Raw genomic sequence first — 19,173 nt, forward strand, 5'->3', positions numbered from 1 at the left:
TCACTGGGCTAATCTAAAGATGTGCTCTTCTCCAGAAGAGTTCCCTTCTGGAGGCACTAGGAAAGAATCTGTGTCCTTGCTCTCCGCCAGTTTCTAGCTGCAATCCACATTCCTTTGCTCGTGGCTCCTTCCACCCTCCTCAAATCTAGGAACTTCCGTCTAAATCCTTTTCATGCTGCCCTCTCTCTGATTCACTCTTATCTCTCTCTTCTACTTTTAGAAACCCTGGTGATTACATGGAGCCCCCCTAGATAAACCAGGATACTCTCCCTATTTTAAAGTCAACTGATCAGCACCCTTAATTCCATCTGCACCCTTAACTCCCCTTTGTCATGGAAGGTAACATCGATTATGGGGATTAGGACATGGACACCTTTGGGGGCCGCAATTCTGCCTACTACACCCTTTCCCCTGGAGGACAGTGTCAGACCTGGCCTGCAGGAGAAGAGCCCTAGAGGCTGAAGTGCACAGAAGCCACAGGAAAGCCTGCAGATACTCTGAGGCAGGCCACTCCCCAAATCACCATTTTCTCTCAGAATTTTTTTCCAGTCATCAGCAGTTAACTCTTATGTCCTTAAGAGGAATAGTTACTCATGAAAATAAAGTTCACACAAGTCCCTGTACCTACCCATCCAGAATGTGCTGTGTGGGAACCAGCTTGTACCAATTGCAAGAAGTTATTGTTACATTTGCAGGAAGTTGACAATATCAGGTTGACACCAGCCAAGGTAGGACTATTTACACCATGGAAATGAAAAAAAAAACACTTCAAATAGGAGCCTTTCCCCTTGGGAGAGCTTGGTTTTATACATTTGCTATGCTACAGGGTGTACATAAATTTAAAAGTGTGTGCCAGCAACAGTCGGGCTGAGACCCACATTACATTTCAAAGATCGTGGCTAGCCATTGCAATTAGTCTGAGTCTCTCAGACAAATGCCAAGACCAAATAGATCACAATTTTGTTTTAATAGCCTCTGCCCTGAAGTAGAACGTGCAGGATTCGGTTTATTAGTTGCTGGGGTATTGCCAAAGCTAATCAGAATTATGATGTACCTAAATGGGGCAGGCAAGTCAGGAAGGCCACACTTCATTAATAATACTTCCTAATCCTAGCCAGATAAGAGATAGCCACAGATTAGTGCTTGATGAGGGCTCGAGCACGTCAGAGCTGGTCCAGGAAGTGGAGAATTAGCAGAAGCAGATAGCAGTAACACACTGGGCTAATGTTACATCCATATTCTTTCAGTCAATAAAAAATGTTGAGCTTCTACTAGGAATACAGAATGCTACTATATAACACAGTATGGTTCCTGCTCTCACAGGGCTCACAAACTACCTTGGTGGAAGTAAGTGTGTGTGTGTGTGTATGTGTGTGCACATGTGTGTGTGTGCACGTGTGTGTGTGTGTGTGCATGTAGGTGGTGGGGAAAAGAGAAAACAGACAAATGAAGAAGCAATTACAATACAGGGTGACTGGTTCATGGAGATACTTCGGAGGACACCTTACTGAGATTTCCCACATCCGGAAAGATGTCCTGAGTGAAGTGACATATAAACCGAGTCCAACAAATAATACTAATAATAGCTAATGTTTATTGAGTACCGTCCATATTTTCGCCTAAGTCCTAAGCAGTTAAACACACTTTATTTTATTTAGTTCTTCTGACATCCAGGAGGTAGATATTATTGTCCCCATTTTACCATGAGGAAACTGAAGTACAGCTAAGTTAAATAAACTTGCCCAAGGTCTCACAATGAGAAGTAGAGCTGGGAGGGTCGGAGTTAGCCTTTTTAAGAGATAATAGAGAGAAGAGTGTTCCAGGAAAGGGAAGAGCGTATGAAAAATCAGAGTGGGTTCCAGGAAATAAGGACGATTCTTTGACTAAAGATGCAAGTGGAGGGTGATGGAATATGGATGCTGTGGAGAAAAGCCCAGACTGGATTGTGAAGGATCTGGTAAGCAGCATTGATTTGTTCGGTTGTTAATCAGGGTCATGAGCAAGGTAGCTTATTTATTTATGTTTTATTTTTAAAGAAAACTTTTATTATAGAAAAACTTCAAACATTATATTTATTAATGATGTAATGTGCTACTATGTGCCATAATACTTATCAATCTTTGCTCAAGTTCGTTTCAAATATACTCTCCTGTGCAAGCCCTTTCAGGAGTGTGTTGAACAAATTCTAAATATACATCATTAATCGTCACCCTGTAAATATTTTGGATTTGGATCCCTCAGTGATGGGCGTTCTTTTTCTTTCTTGCTTTCTTTTCTAAAGCCTAACGACAGTACCATTATCAGATCTGAACAAAATTAACAGAGTTGCTGCATCATTGGTATGGAAGCAGAGGGAGGAAAGCCAGCGAGGAGGGTGTGATCTCGGAAGGACAGAAGAGGGACCCAACATGGCCGAGGCACAGGGGGTAAGATTAGGGCGCTGCCCAGGTTTCTGCCTTGGAGTTCTGGGAAGAGGGTGGTGTCCATCGCTGAGATGGGGGAACACAGGAGGAAGATAATGAGTTCAGGTTCAGAATGTTACATCTGAATGGCTTGTAGGACAGCTCGGAGGAGGTGTCTAGGAAGCAGGTGGCTCTCTGGGTTTGGTGCTAAGGAGGCTGGAGTGACAGACTTGAGAATCATCACAACAAGGATAAAAATTGAAGAGAGCAAATGGGATGAGATTACCCCGGGCGAGGGTATAGAATGACCAGAGCAAATAGCTTAAGGCAAATCACTGAGGAAATCTATATTTAAGGGGCAGATGGAGGAGCGGGCACCACAAGGAAATGAAGGAAAGAAAAGAGCATCCTCACAAAGAGGGCATGGCCAACAGTGTCAAACGCTGCAGGAGTCAAGTAAGACAAGAAGAGAAAAGGTTTTGGTAGGGTTAGTAGTTTGGGGCTCTGTGGTGTGCTTGGCAGTAGTTTCATTGAAGTGGTAGAGATGGGAGCCTGATGGCCAGGGATGAGGCATAAATAAGAGGCATGGTAGTGGAAACAGGAAATGCAAACAACTCTTTCAAGAAATTTTACTTTGACCGGAGAAGAGATACAGGGCAGAAAGTGGGGGACACAGGGTTGAGATTGTTTATTTGTTTGTTTTCAAATTGGAGAAGTCTTGCCCATATTTAAATGCTGGTGGAAAAGAGATTGGAGTAAGAGAGCTTAAAGAGTAGACAATGGATGGAGAATCATTACAAGTAAAGAGAGTTAAGGCTGGTGAGAAGAGAACCAGGGGGTAGGTCGAAAGCACTTAAGAGGCTTGAGAACTCTGAGAAAGTGGGGAGGGTCAGGCTGCAGGACTGGTGGGCGGGATACCTCAAGAATGTTTTTTCTTCACAAAAGACACTAAGATCTTATATCAGGAAGGTGGATGACATAAAAAAACCCACTGCAGTTCAGAGGGTATAAGCTTGTGGAGACATATTGCCTCTAGCTTGAAAGACAAGTGTCTCAGCCTGACAGGGATCGAGGCTTCATGAACCCTGTCTGTATCTAGAAGCTATCCTCATGGCATGAGAGCCCTGCATCCTTGCCAGAACCACCTTCATCTGGGAGGGACAGCTGATGGAGCAAGAGCCAGAAACACCATAAGGCAGAGGTTTTCAATAAGGGGGATCAGAACTTAGATGCTGTCATTTCAGAATGAACATGGGGTTTTACATACATCACATAAATTCCCTTCTGCTCCCTCTTTATCCCCCAGAACATCATTAGAAACAAACACGAAGCTGATAGGAATCTATTTTCAGACACAAACATTCTCCTTACAAAGATCCTTTTTTCACAGTCAGAGGGAAGGTAATAGAACCAGATTTTGTATCACAACACTGTAAAAACCTTCAGAATAAAAGAAAACCTGGTGCCAGCCATTGCTACACTGTAGTCTTCACTAATGTTGGTACAATATTGTTGGAAGGTGTTGGAAACAGTTGGTCTCATCTCTCAGCATATGGAAGCAACAGTGGTGTGGAAAAGGCTTTGACTCATGCTCATCTGTGAGTGCAGTGTTGGTGGTGTCACCCGGCCCTCTGCAAGCTGTGAGTACAGGAAGCTGGACACGGTCATTCTCTAGGGTGCAGGCCCAGCTTCTCCATCACTCATTTGTTTCTTCCTGGTGGCAAAGGACCCAGTATAGAAGCCCCCAGCAGAGGTGCCACATCCCTCTGACCTGCCGTAAAGAGGAGGAGGACTGACCGGGCAGCTGAGGCTTTCTAAGTTAGAGGCTGTCCCAAGCTGCACAGTGTGTCAAAAGCAGAGGAATGTTCAGAGCTGAGCATTAAGTGGGAATCTAAAGTCAGTGACTCGCAGAAAGGTCCCCACAGAAACACAAATCCAGGGGAGAAGCAGTCATCCAAAGCCAGCAATGGATGTCAGGATCTGAAAGATAGCTGATGAGAGCAGGAAGCAATGGCCTGAATACTGGAGAGAAGCTACTCTTGGGGGAGAGTGGTTCTACTTGTTTCCACCAGTGAGGTGTGGAGGAAGATGGCAACAGACTTGATCTATCACTGAATTGTTTATATCAGAGGCACATATACGAGATAAACAAGAACCACAGGGAAACAACATACCAGCTTTCCCAACATTTGATCAAGTGACCTAGGAACCTCAATGCAGGGGCAAAAATGCCTTTGAGCACAGGCTCAGTCTTAAGGCTTTCTATGTCTCCTCCCCTGAATCTGACTCTTTGACTCCCAAAGCCCCAAACGTAAGACCTCACCATTAGCTGAAAGAAAGCCCACACATCTGGGGCCAGGGGACCTTACTGTCAGCAGAGACCCTGGTAAAAACTAACCGTTCCCTTCTCTCCAGTGCACAGTGACTGGTAAGCATGAGGCTCAGGCCCAGAAGCAGCAGTGCCTGCAAGGAGCTTTTGATTCCATCACTAAAACTGAAATATCAATGAATGCATGATGAAAGGGAATTAGCCAGCTACTTCTTGGCCAGGCCCGCCCGCTCCAGAAAGAAGACCAGGGCCTTTGGGACGTATGTTTCAGGATGGCAGTTAGAAGAAGTACAAGGGAAAGAAGATGGTCCAGGCCTGATTCTGCCTTTAGGGCCTCATAACCTCACCCACAAGAATGTGGCCTAAAGAATGTTTACCAGATTACATTAGTCATTCATCCTGCTTTGGGAGAGACTATACATGGGGTAGAAAGAGAGGCTCACCTCTGCCATACCTCCCAGCCCCACTTCCCCAAAAGGAAAAATGAAATGGGATTTGATTTGAAGAGATAAATCATTTAGTTAGATATAAAGAAAAATGTGTGATGGATTGAACTGTGTCCCCCCAAAATGCATATGTTGAATTCCTAGCTCCCAGGACCTCAGAATGTGACCGTATTTGGAAATAGGGTCATTGTAGATGTAGCTAGTTAAGATAAGGTCATACCAGTGTAGGGTAGACTCCTAATCTAACATGACTGGTGCTCTTAGCAAAAGGGGAAATTTGGACGTAGGCACATAGGGAGAAAGCCATGTGAAGATGAAGGAGAGATGGGGCACTTCTACTGCCAAGGAACCAAAGATTGTCAGCTAACCACCAGCAACCAGGAGAGAGCCCTGGGACATATTCTCTCCCACAGTCTCAGAAAGAAGCAGCCCTGCCAACACCTTGACCTTAGACTTCTAATCTCCAGGACTGTAAGACAATAAGTTTCTGTTGTTTAAGCCAGGATGTGACTCTTCATTACGGCAGCTCAAGCAAACTCATCTGGAATGCCAAAGCACTACCTGTAGGGTTTTAAAAAGATATTTAAAATACAGTTGTCTTATTGGACTATTTATGTAATTTACCGTATTCATTTTATAATACATATTCACGTAGAATTAGCCATATATAGTGTATAAATAACTAAAATTTTCGTAAATACTAGTATTTTAAATAAAATAAGCAATTATTTATCCAGGACAACATCTGCCTGAGAATCAAAGCTCGAGTCTCTTCTACCTTTATGCCTCTCTAATTTTATCAAGAAACTGTGTGCCAAATCTAATTCCTTCACGGTAATCCAGATTAAAATCCTATTTCTATTAATATTGAGGATTTACCTAAAAGGCTTAAGGGATTACATGTGAAAATGCAGCAAGATTGAGAAATAAATCAATAGCTTCCGTTTAGATACAACTGATTTTTAAAGTAAAAATTGTAAACTTACATTTTATCAGCAACAAACATTTACCATGCATGTACTGTTTGCAAATCACAATATAAAGTGCTGTGGATATACGGAGGGAAGTGATAAAGATACTGTCCCAGGGGCCCCATAAAAATAGTTGAGAAAGGCAGAACAACAGTAAAAACAATAAACAACACAAGTTAGCATGTTCCCATGAAAGGCTGTAGGTACTGTTTACATTTTCTCTCATAAATAAGGATAGCCAATCTTCACTGTAGCATATAAACACCTCCTTGGATATTTCCTTTGAGAAATCTCTCTTAGCCATAGAAAGAGGAAAGTCTTGTTTAATTTTTTGTATTGTCTTCTCTTGGAATGTTTCTCTTCTCCATGGACCAGGGTTATTAAAAACAGGGAAGTCCTAGGTGTGGGACTCCTCAGGTGCCACTCTGGTTTCAAAGGAGGGACTCTATAGAAGGGGCGTTTTGTGGGTAGTGGAGAAGTCTGTTGTGGATACAGAAACCTGGTGTAGCTCTTCAGTCCCAAAGTGAGTGACTTTTGTCATTGGGTCTAGAGAAAGTGCCATCTCAGAACAGAGAGGCAGGAAACGGTAACCTGGCTGTGTGTGTTCATCTCTGAACTCCTGGCATGAACCTCCAGTCCTCCCACTGCCACTTCTCCCTTCCCACCGTCACAGATACGGAAAAGTGCAAAGTCCTCTAAACCTTTCAATTCAAAACTACCATCCATCTTCTTAATACTTACACAATCCCAGCAGTGACTCTATTTTCCTTTTCTGGTTAGCTCTCAAATGCTGGGCTGAAAATAATTCCATGTAGCACGAAAGGACACTGGGTGGGAAATCAGTATACTTGGGATCTAGTTATCAACCTGCCCATACCCATCTGTAGGATCTCGAGTTAGTCACCATCTCTCCTGATTTGGTTTCTTCTCAGCTTGTACATTATGGAGCTAAGAGATGGGACTGCCCTAGCCAAAGAGGGACCCAGAACAAAGGTGAGCAGAGTAGCAGTGGATCTGCCTTTTTTTTAAATGTGGGATAAGCTAGTTTGCAAAGCACAGGCCAGAACCCAAATCAAGACAAGGGTGTATGATCTTTCTACAAAGCACTTATTGCTATATATCAATTTTATGCATATTTGTGCATTGGAAGAGTGAAGTATAGACCTTCTGTTCCTTAAAACAGGAACAAAAGGCATGGGATCTAGTGCAGCCATACCTCAACTTGGCCGTGTTATCTTGGGCAGGACAGTAAAGACCGCTTGCATTAGTTTCCTATGGTCGTTGTACCAAAGTACAACACACTTGGTGGCTTAAAATCACACATATCTATTTTTTACAGTTCTGGAGGTCAGAAGTCTGAAATCAGTTTAACTGAGCCAAAATTGCGGAGTCTGCAGGGCCACGTTGTCTCTGGAGTCTCTAGGGGAGAAGCTGTTTCCTTAACTTTTCCAGCATTCCTTGACTCAATGGCCTCTTCCTCCATCTTCAAAGCCAGCACAGTAACACCTTGCTTCAGTAATCACATCACTTATTTCTGTGTCAAATCTTCCTCTGCCTCCCTCATAAGGACCCTTGTGACTGCATTTAGGGTCCACCAGGATAATCTCCTCATCTCAAGAGCCTTAACTTATTCACACCTGCAAAGTCTCTTTTGCCTTAGAAGGTACTTTCACAGACCTGGATGTCTTTGGGGCCATTATTCAGCCCACCACATCTCTAGATCTCAATTGTCCTGTGCGTTAAGTTTAGGAATTTTGCTGCATGATCTACTATTCTTGAGTATTCAAATCTTCTGTCTGTTCTATTGGAGTCTGAGTTGGAAGATGAAAAATTAATCACTTGCATGCAAAGTACAGGAATTAGTTGTTCATCTGGGGCCCTAACCCGAACCCTGATTTGCGGGGTTGAGATGGGGACTGGTAAGGGAGCAGGAATGGGCTGTTGTTTACATGAATCATAGTTCATTTGTCATCTGGCGCAATCAACCAGGTAAAAACAAAAATGGCCTTGTCTCAGGAATTGGTACAGAAATGAGCTGGGTGAGTTCAGTGTGGGCATCTTGAGATTACTGAGTCACTCTTCTGATGAACAGTAAACACTCCAGTATTTTAGAGGGAGGAAAGCCAGTGAAATGGAAGCCTGTGGGCAGTGAAGTGTGCAGAGAGGGTGAGACACCATTTCAAGAGCTTCTTGTGCATGAAATGTTTAACAGCCATATTATGACTTTATTCTCAGGTTCACTGAAAACAAATAATAATAAATTACCAAATATAAACCTATCCAAAAGTTTCTACCTTTTCTCATCACCGCTCTTTTAAAAAGACTACCATTATTTTATGGTTATACTTTAAAAGAGTAGTCATGTAAGATGCCTTTAGAATGATAAGACATATAGGATTTGCTTCAAAATAACTGGGGGGAGGGGGGAAATGAGAAGATAAAGGGTATAGAAAAAATTAGATTGGCCATGAATTGGCAATTATTGATACTGGGTGAAGGGTACATGGTGATTCATTACACTAAACTCTGTACTTTTACATATGTTTGAAATTTTCATAATCAAATGTTATTTTAAAAACGGCTACCACTAGTTTTCTAACAAAGCTACACTGTTAGTAACAAGATGCTCTCTCACTGGTATAAACATTTACAATTTCTTACAGAAAACGTATTTAAACTATCAAAAAGTAGCTAGCTAGGTACATGCATTATTATTTTTTTTATGAAAACAGAAACCTCATCTACTAGTTTTCTAAATCACATTGCTTAGATCTGTAGACAGAACTGATATTTTTAGCTTTCTCTGGAAGTGTAAGCACTACTGAGCCTGTGGCCATGCCTTAGGAACCTTCAAGTCCACAGGATTGCACCAGAACATGCTGAGCTTCTGTTCAATCCAAGGCCCTAAAGAAAACAAACTACACCAAGAGTGGCATGAGAATATTAAAACAGATAACTTCATGCTCCAGCCTCTGAATTCCAAATCCCACTGTTTAGGTTGCTGTTTATTTATCCAGCTTAAATGGAAAATATGTCTAAAAAAGATCTCTTATTAAATAGATACCCATAAGAAAACTGGACAAAAAAGCTTACCTCCCACATGGACAATAGTTACAGCATCTTACCTGTTTTTTTTCTTCCAAACCATCTTTTATGTAGATGTCAATCATATTTCTAAAATAGCTCTATGACTCTCACCTTCACGCCTAGAGATTAATGAACTCTATATTTCATCATTTAAAGACCCCTACCAGCTGACTTCAACAATAGCTTTATCCCATTCTTCTGTCTTTCTTCTCTCTCTCTCTCTCTCTCTCTCTCTCTCTCTCTCTCTCTCTCTCTCTCTCTGTCTTTGTCTGCTAAATTCTTTTTTTTTTTTTTTTTTTTTTTTTTTTTTTTTTTTTTTTTTTAACCATAGAAACAATTTTATTTTTTTTTATTTTTTTTTTTTTTAATTAATTTTATTGGGGTGACAATTGTTAGTAAATTTACATAGATTTCAGGTGTACAATTCTGTATTACATCGTCTATAAATCCCATTGTGTGTTCACCACCCAGAGTCAGTTCTCCTTCCATCACCATATATTTGATCCCCTTTACCCTCATCACCCACCCCCCACCCCCTTACCCTCTGCTAACCACTAAATTATTGTCTGTGTCTATGAGTTTTTGTTTCTCATTTGTTTGTCTTGTTCTTTTTGGTTTATATACCACATATCAGTGAAATCATAGGGTTCTCTGCTTTTTCTGTCTGACTTATTTCACTTAGCATTATTCTCTCGAGATCCATCCATGTTGTCACAAATGCTCCTATATCATCTTTCCTTAACGCCGAATAGTATTCCATTGTGTATATGTACCACAACTTCTTTATCCATTCATCTATCGAAGGACATTTTGGTTGTTTCCATGTTTTGGCCACCGTAAACAAAGCTGCAATGAACATTGGAGTACACGTGTCTCTGTAGAGAAATGCTTTTATATTTTTGGGGTAGATACCCAGGAGAGCGATTGCTGGGTCATATGGTAATTCTATTCGTAATTTCTTGAGGAACCTCCACACTGCCTTCCATAGCGGCTGCACCAGTCTGCATTCCCACCAACAGTGGATGAGAGTTCCTTTTTCTCCACAGCCTCTCCAACACTTGTTACTATTTGTTTTGTTGATGAAAGCCATTCTGACTGGGGTGAGGTGATATCTCATTGTGGTTTTCATTTGCATTTCTCTGATGATTAGCGATGTTGAGCATTTTTTCATATGTCTATTTGCCATTTGTATATCCTCTTTGGAGAAATGTCTCTTCAGGTCCTCTGTCCATTTTTCAATTGGGTTGTTTGTTTTTTTGTTGTTGAGTTTCATGAGTTCCTTGTATATTTTGGATATTAGCCCCTTATCAGAGGAACTGTTTGCGAAAATCTTCTCCCATTCAGTTGGTTGCCTCATTATTTTGTCAATAGTTTCTTTTGCTGTGCAGAAGCTTTTCAGTTTCATATAATCCCATTTGTTTATTTTAGTTTTTACTTCCATTGCCTTTGGAGTCAAATTCATAAAATGCTCTTTGAACCCAAGGTCCTTAAGTTTAGTACCTATGTTTTCTTCAATGCAGTTTATTGTGTCAGGTCTTATGCTTAAGTCTTTGATCCATTTTGAATTAATTTTGGTACATGGTGACAGATAGCAGTCCAGTTTCATTCTTTTGCACGTGGCTATCCAATTCTGCCAGCACCATTTATTGAAGAGGCTGTCTTTTCTCCATTGTATGTTTTTAGCTTCTTTGTCAAAAATTATCTGTCCATATTTATGTGGTTTTATTTCTGGGTTCTCAATTCTATTCCATTGGTCTATGAGTCTGTTTTTCCGCCAATACCAAGCTGTTTTGATTATTGTAGCCCTGTAGTACAAGGAAAAATCAGGGAGTGTGATACCTCCAGTATTGTTCTTTTTTTTTAATATTGCTTTGGCTATTCGGGGTCTTTTGTGGTTCCAAACAAATCTGATGATTTTTTGTTCTATTTCTTTAAAAAATGCCATTGGGATTTTAATGGGGATTGCATTAAATCTGTATATGGCTTTGGGTAATATGGCCATTTTAACTATGTTGATTCTTCCAATCCATGAGCACGGAATGTCTTTCCATTTCTTTGTGTCTTCTTCAATTTCTTTCAAAAATGTCTTATAGTTTTCAGCATATAAATCCTTCACATCCTTGGTTAAGTTTATTCCTAGGTATTTTATTCTTTTTGCTGCAATTGCAAAAGGAATTGTTTTTTCTATCTCTTTTTCTGAGATTTCATTGTTGGTATATAGGAAAGCAATGGACTTTTGTACGTTGATTTTGTAGCCAGCAACTTTACTATATTCATTGATTGTTTCTAATAGCTTTTTGGTGGAGTCTTTAGGGTTTTCTATGTATAGCATCATGTCATCTGCAAAGAGTGACAATTTAACTTCTTCATTCCCAATTTGGATGCCTTTTATTTCTTTCTCTTGCCTGATAGCTCTGGCGAGGACTTCCAACACTATGTTGAAATGTCTGCTAAATTCTTGATGGCATGTTGTTTTATTCTTTTAACTGGTTGTAAATCTTACTAGTTCCCTCATTTAGAGTTAAACAAAACTACTGACACATGTTTTTATATTTGTGTGAGTCATGATATTCCCCTTCTACTAGCTACATCTTTGTGTAACTTCATGGATGCTTACCTCTACTCTCTTGTGTTTTTGTTCCTAGTACGTTCTTTCTGTTAATAGTCCCATGTGATAACACTGCATTGCAATATTGTCACTCAAGGATTTGACCTTGTTTTTGTCCCTAGTGCTTCATTCAGTGCTTTGGCATGTTATCAGGCACTTGATATGCTGCGTGAGATGTGAGGGGAGGATGCAATCCTTGAGCTCTCCTGGGTTTGTAGGTTCAAGGGTCAGGGGCACATCTTACTCTGGCTTTATGATTCCCGGGGTCCCCTGCCACCCGCTTCACAACCAACCTTACGCTCAGACTACATGCTATATACTTTTTTTTAATTAAAATTTATGGGGGTGATGATGGTTAGTAAAATTACATAAGTTTCAAGTGTACAATTCTGTGATACATTATCTATACATCACACTGTGTGTTCACCACCTTTTTGTATTGCGTCATAACTAGCCACCACAAGCTTAGAGGCTTAAAACAATATCCATTTGTTATCTCATTGTTATGTAGGTCAGAAGTCCAGGCAGGCTTGTCTGGGTTAACTGCTTAGGGAAACTAGGGGGCATAGAGTTCTGCCTCTCAGTCTTGGCAAACAGTATCACATCCAACAGAGATGAGACTCAGTAGGGGTTGTGTGTACTAAAGTTTAGGGAGGTGTGCAAGTCCTAGCGACAGAGGAAGGGAGAAGCTAGCAAACGGGGAGACTATTGGAATGAAAAGGCAGAGCTGTGCCTGCAAAGGCATGGACTGACAGGAAGAAACTTCTTCCAAAAGTCAATAGACAAGGGCATTTCATGTACTTTCTAGGGTATTCACTATTGTAAAAACAACATCAGGCATCTAAATGCTTCTTCTGAAATATCTATAATATGAATAAAATACTAGAGCATTGCAATAATATATTAATGAAATAATGGATATGAAAATATTAATTTCTAAACTCTACAGTGCTAACCAAACCTGGTTATTACTATTAAGATGTTTCATATTATATTAATAGTTTGTTATATAAAAGAATAACTAACACTTTGAATGTTTACTGTATGCCAAGTCCTATGCCTTCACATGCATTATATCTCATAACAATAATGTATCTCATACTTACCTATTAGGTAAGTAGTATTGGTATTCCCATTGTACAGATGAGGAAACTGAGTACCAGAAAATTTAAGGGATTTACCCCAAAATCATACAGTCAGGAAAATAGAACTAAGATTCAGTGCAGGTCTGTTTGGTGCTAAGCCTATTTGCAATCACTATTTTGTACTATGGCTGTTGAGGAAAGAGTCAGAGACAGTTACAATCAAACAGGACCAGACCTGAAGATAGACAGACAGAGAACAAACAGAGATCCTAGCTCTGGAGTTATTGAACTGGGTTCAATAGCAAATGTAAATTGTTCTAGTTACAATTTGCTTTTCAGAGCTATTCTGGAGTCCTTCTGGAATTCTCTGTTTCATATTCCGTTTCCCTAAGTCTTGTCTTGAAATGAAAATTGGTTCTTTAGTATTTGCTTGCTCTTTATAACTTTTCACATTTTTTCCTTGCCAAACTATGGGGTACCTTCTATAGCTGGTGCCAAGATGGAGAATTATTGTACTGATTAAATTGCTATGAACAGAACAAAATTACGTCATTGGAATCAAACCAAAACAAATCCATAATGAAATGTTCCTTACTTCTATAAAAAGCAAGAATGTGGGGATGTGGAGGGACAAATAAATTATGAAAGCTATGTGATGTAGGGAAAACTGGAGAGAAGAAAGGAGATGAGGAACCAAGTGACAAATTGGAATGGAGAGCAAGGGTAAATGGCAGATGGGTAAATGAATGTGGTTGAAAATTTGGCTATCTGTTCGAGGTTGGGAGGAGTTAGATTCGTATACCATCATCGGGGGATTTTAAATGTCACTCTATACATAATTAGATCTGTCTTGTCACTATCATATTTACTGATATATTTACCTATTACTGGATCAATATTACACTGTAAAGTTTTAAACTGCCTTTTAATATCTTACAGGGCAAGTACTTCCTCATGGTCTTTTCAAAAATTAGTTGCCTACTTTTTCATTTTCTCTTCCAGATGAACTTTAGTATCAGCTGTCATTTTTCACTTTACAGTTTCAATTGAAAGCATATCAAATTTATGGATTAATTTGTGAAAGAATTGACATTTTTGCATTCTTGACTCTTTGCATCAAGGAACCTGGTAGATCTAGCCATGTGTTTCTTTTTCTATTTTCCTAGATTTTGTGATTTATTTGATTTGGGTTTTGCAAATTTTTGCAAGTTTATTTCTAGGTGTGTAATAGATTTTTTGTGGCCATCATCAATGGAATTTTTTGGGGGCCATTATGCTTTCTAACTGATGATTCATTGAATTCTTTTATAAGTTCTAATATTAATAGTTCTTTGAATGATTTTCTCAAATTTTCTAGGAAGAGAGAGGTACTGATTTTGCAAAAGAATGAATCATTCTTACTTCCTCTTCTTGTTCTTTCATCTAGGACCTTCAGCAAAAGGTTGAATAAGGCCAATAGTGGACAGCACTGACTTTCCTAGGCCTGATTCTAACATTTCACCGTTTAATATGGTATTTGCTATAATTTGTTGATATGTACTCTTTATCAAGTAAAGACATTTTCCTTCTATTCTTAGCGGGTTAAGTCTGTTATTAGTAATGAGTGTTGAATTTAAGCAACTATATTTTGTGAATCAACTGAAATGATTATACAGTATTGATGGGGCTATATTAATTTCTAGAGTTCGGAGTCCTTTTCCAGGCTCATGTGGCTGTTGGCAAAATTTAGTTCCTTGTGGTTGTGGGATTGAGATACCCATTTCCTTCTAGCTGTCACCTGGGGCTGCTCTCATGTCCTAAATGCCCCTGAAGTTCCTTGCTACGTGGCCTCTTTGCAGGCTCTCTGAAAGAGCTGGTAACAACATGGCAGCTTGCTTCATCAAGCAAGACCAGTAGGAGACTCTGTCATATCTCCTAAGATGGAGTCTTATCTGACATAAGATAATCATGAGGGTGACCACATTCTATTCTATGTTGTATTCTGTCCTATATCTATGCTCTATTCTATTCTATTCTATTCTATTCTATTCTATTCACACTTGCTATATTCTATTGGTTAGAAGCAAGTCACTCAAGGAGAGGAGATATATATTAAAGTTGTATATAAACTTGTATATATCATTTTCTTTCAATTGAAAAAAGACTCTCTAAATTTGTGATCATGTTCTTTCCAAAAATATTCAACAGGGCTTTACTTGTGCCTTGTTTTTACTTGGATCTGTCAGATTTTATATTTCCAAAGAACTACGGTAAGTGGGGGTTTTTTTCTATGTAATTAATTTCTGATTTATCTTGAATCCTTTAAACATTTTTTTTTTCGGATTTCTTTTGATACACTTTTTCTCATGTTTTGACATGAATGCCTAATTCAAATTCATTTACCTTTAATCGTTCCAGTATTCTAACAAATATATTTAACAGAAACACACATATATTTTCTTCCAATACTGCTTTGACTGTATTCCACAGGTTTTGATAATTATTTGTTTCAATTATGTTCATTTTTAAATAGTTTGTACAAGGATGTCAACAGAAGAAGCTGTAGGGAAAGGAGCTGGGTAAGGAGCTTCCTTACACATGAAAGGGCTGTAGATGCCATTTTCTGCCTCTGACTCTACCCTCTTGTTCCTTTTTTCCTATCTCACTCATCTCCCATTTTTCCCCAATAGCTTCTACTTTCCCCCTCTCTCTTCCCCTTTTCAGACAGCTATCTTCTTCCAGTCCATGAGTTCAGAAAACTGATAAACTCTTCCACAAATGGCTTGCTTTCCCCAGGAGTATTTCCCTTTTAAAGGTGGATACAGGCAGAGAAGAGGAAAACAGTCTTAACACAAAGACAGGAATGGGTGGGTGATTGTAAAATTCTAAGCCAAGAGGAAAATAATGGAGAGGGAAGAAGAGTAAGAAAAGTGGTAGGTTTCTGGTATGTCTAAGATGCCGTAATTAGGGAAACTAGTCATGCTGCTTTATATACAAGGGAGATTCACACTCTTGCTCACTGAGGCTTCTCAGATACAGGTGCTCCAGGAGGATGAGAAGTTGGGGATGTAGGAAGATTTGCCTCCCTGTGCAGTGCATAGACCTGGTGAAGTAGTAGCAATTTACTAATGATCTACTACGGCTCTTAGGCAAAGCCTGAAATACTAGTGCCCAAGCAAGACGGTTTTATTCTTTGAACAATTAGGTAGTTTCATTGGAAGATAAGCTCCATGGGGCTGAGAGAAGAATAGTAGGCATTCTCTCCATCATTCTTGCTTTGAATTTTACTACATATCATCGCTACACTGAAAGATATGAATTTCTCAAGATAATGACTGTGGTGGGCAGAATAATGCCCCTCTAAAAACATTTCCCTCTTAATCCCCAAAACCTGCTAAAAGTATTTTGTAGATGTGATTAAGTTAAGGGTCTTGAATTGGGAAGATTATCCTGGATTTATGTTAGGTGCAATGTAATCACAAGAGTATTATAAGGGAAAGAGGGAGACAGAAGAGTCATAGTCAGAAAAGAAGATACGACAGTGAAGCTATACAATTACTGACTGCCAAGAAGTGTGGGAGACCTCTAGAAGCCAAAAAACAAAACTAACAGAAAAAAAAACAAAGCATAACCCAAGGAATTTTCTCCTACAGACTCTAGGAGGAAGACAATTCTGCAGACATTTTGATTATAGCCTCCTAAGACCCATTTTGGACTTTTGATCTCCAGAAGTATAAGGTAATAATTTTGTTCTGTTTTGAGGCACTATTTTGCAGTAATTTGTTAGCACTAATGGGAAACTCATACAATGACAAGTCATGAGTGCAGTAGCCACAAAGCAGGCATCTGCGTATAAATTGCTGACTGATAATTCTTATCTATGAGATCCGGTGTCTTTCAATATGAATACTGGATCTGCCCAAAGCCCAGTTTGTTTTGGTTTGGGACTTTGGGTTTTTGTTTCCCAAATATTCCACAAACCTATAACACTGACCACTATGGAACTAACTGGTCAAGCTTGGGAACTTTGTAAATGACCTCAGTTGAACTCTCACTCATTCCTGGTTCCTGAGCTGGAGTCCAGGCCCTCGCTCTCTCTGCCAGGATGAGTCATTCCTCCCCGATCTGCTCCTCTGCCCACTGGTAGCTGGGGTTTGGTCAGTGAAATCTCCAGGGGCTGTCCTGGGCTCCTTGAGTCACCACCAGTCACCTGGGTTTAGTGATTGCAATTCTTTGGAGAATACAGAATGCTGTTGAATTATGTTCAAGGGAAGGAGTGTGCAAAGGTCACAGTGTAGGCACAGAGAGAAAGATTGAGGAGGGAGGGAAGCACGGAGGGGACTGGCTAGGGACTACTGCTGCGGCCAGTGCCAGGTAAGAGCAGGTGGCATTTTGTGCTCCTGAGCTAATAATTCCCACCCAAATTCTGACTTTCATGAGCCCAGCAATGCCACCATGTGCAAGAGCACACAAATTAGTATATAAAAATCAAATTTGGAATACTTATTTTTAAATTAAATTCTTAAAGAACATGGGTCTTACTTTACTTTCAGATATTTAAGTATTTTATCCCTTTCATTCAGCTATAGACCAGGGTGTCACAATATTTTTGGTTCTTTTTCAAACTTCTGTCTGCTCCTCTGGAAAATAGAAAGCAATACAAATACCGAATATCATATCGAGGTAGGCACTTAGTAGATAAAGTGTCTATCTTTTAAATGGTGTGAACACTTTATCTTAAAGTGTCTACTTTATCTTTTAAATGGTGTGAAACCCATTACATAATTAAAACTATCATCCCAATTTTAAGATGAGGAAAGTATGTTCAACAGTGACCGTCACAAGAATTCACTTCTGGTGGAGGGGCTGGTCTTCAGCGTCTGGACTCCAGCTCAGGGGCCGGGCTGGTCTTTGGGTTTATCTGACTTACTTGACATTTGTTTAGTTCCGATTGGGTACCAGCCACTGTTCAATGTGATGGAGACAGCAGCGAGCAAAGCAAATTTTCCTTTTCTCATAGAATTTACATTCTAGTGTGTTCGCAAGACCCTGGGTTTATTTTATTTGTACCCTAAGATATTCAGCAATCTGTACCCATCATAACACTCTGCTCAGAGAGACGCTTGATCTTGAGCAGCATTCTAGTTATACTTTCCTTGGAACCTGACTTCAACCCTTAATATAAGCACAGGAGGAGTTCTGAATTCAGACTTCCTGTTAATTCACATGCTTTGACAAGAAGAGCTAGAATTATGCATATGTCGTTCAGGGTTTGGTTCCATGATGATTCCCAAGGGGTGACTGCCAATGGTGTATTTCTGGTGGAGTAAGCTGCCTTCTGTTCTGTTCTCTGCAGGCTTGCGCAGCACCAGGCAGGACCAGGCAAAGCAGCTGGCACGGGTTGGATGGTCCATAAATATGGAATCCAAACTCTACCTAAATGTGGGAATCCAAGGAATTCTTTCATGCAGTAATCCCCACAGCAACCCATATTTCCTGTAACTTCTGACATTACCTTTTCATGCTGCCAGAAGTGTGGTGGAATTTCTATGAAAATGAGTTTTTCACTTTCAAAGTATTTTAACAGGCAGTGAGTGGAATTATTACCATAATTTTTGAAGCTCACAGACATAATGAGGCAGATGAAAATTTCTTGGCACCTGTGGAAACATGACTACCTAAGCTAAAAAAGCACCAAATTAGGAGCATGTCTGTCTCAGACGGAAATCTTGGAGTGGCCTGCCACCTGCAGGACAACTTCCCAACTAACTCTGCCAGAGGACACTGGTGTTAGCCTCTGTAAAAATCCAAATACCCAGCCCAGTAGAAACGTTTCAGATCACGGTGGAAGCAGCTCTCCTTGTAATACTTTTGCTGTGTAAATGTATTTACTAATTGTATTAGTTTTCTTTAAATAAAACTGCCCTTTCTTTATTTTGATTCTTTTAGATGCCTGATAACTGCACTGTACACCAGAAGCTAAACATTAATGAATGCCAACTATAATTTTATATATATAATGTGATGGTTCAGTGTGAGGTCGGAGGGATAGTGGATGGGGGAGGGGGGTTCACAGTGTGAGGGATATAAATGATGAACGTCTAAGTATTACCTTGTCTTGTACACCTGAAACTGATAAATTAAAATAAATAAATAAACAGGTTACTTTGATTATCTTTACATGGACTCTTTACTTGCTTTTAACTAATTAAAAACAAACAACCAACTTCATTTTGCTAAGCAGAGCTGGGAACACTAAAAAACCG

General features: G+C 39.9%; 1 long non-coding RNA gene across 1 annotated transcript in view; it reads left to right on the forward strand.

Annotated features, from left to right (window-relative positions):
• The window catches only part of LOC308493928, a 28,336-nt gene extending 9,250 nt beyond the window's left edge, over window positions 1-19,086 (forward strand). The window contains exons 2-4 of the long non-coding RNA XR_013992810.1: window positions 2,282-2,426; window positions 16,561-16,645; window positions 18,264-19,086. This is a non-coding gene — a long non-coding RNA (uncharacterized lncRNA). The remainder of the gene's footprint in view (window positions 1-2,281; window positions 2,427-16,560; window positions 16,646-18,263) is intronic.
• Window positions 19,087-19,173: the final 87 nt, after the last annotated feature.

Source organism: Rhinolophus hipposideros (genome assembly GCF_964194185.1).
Source record: "Rhinolophus hipposideros genome assembly, chromosome: 3".
Taxonomy (NCBI): Eukaryota; Metazoa; Chordata; class Mammalia; order Chiroptera; family Rhinolophidae; genus Rhinolophus; species Rhinolophus hipposideros.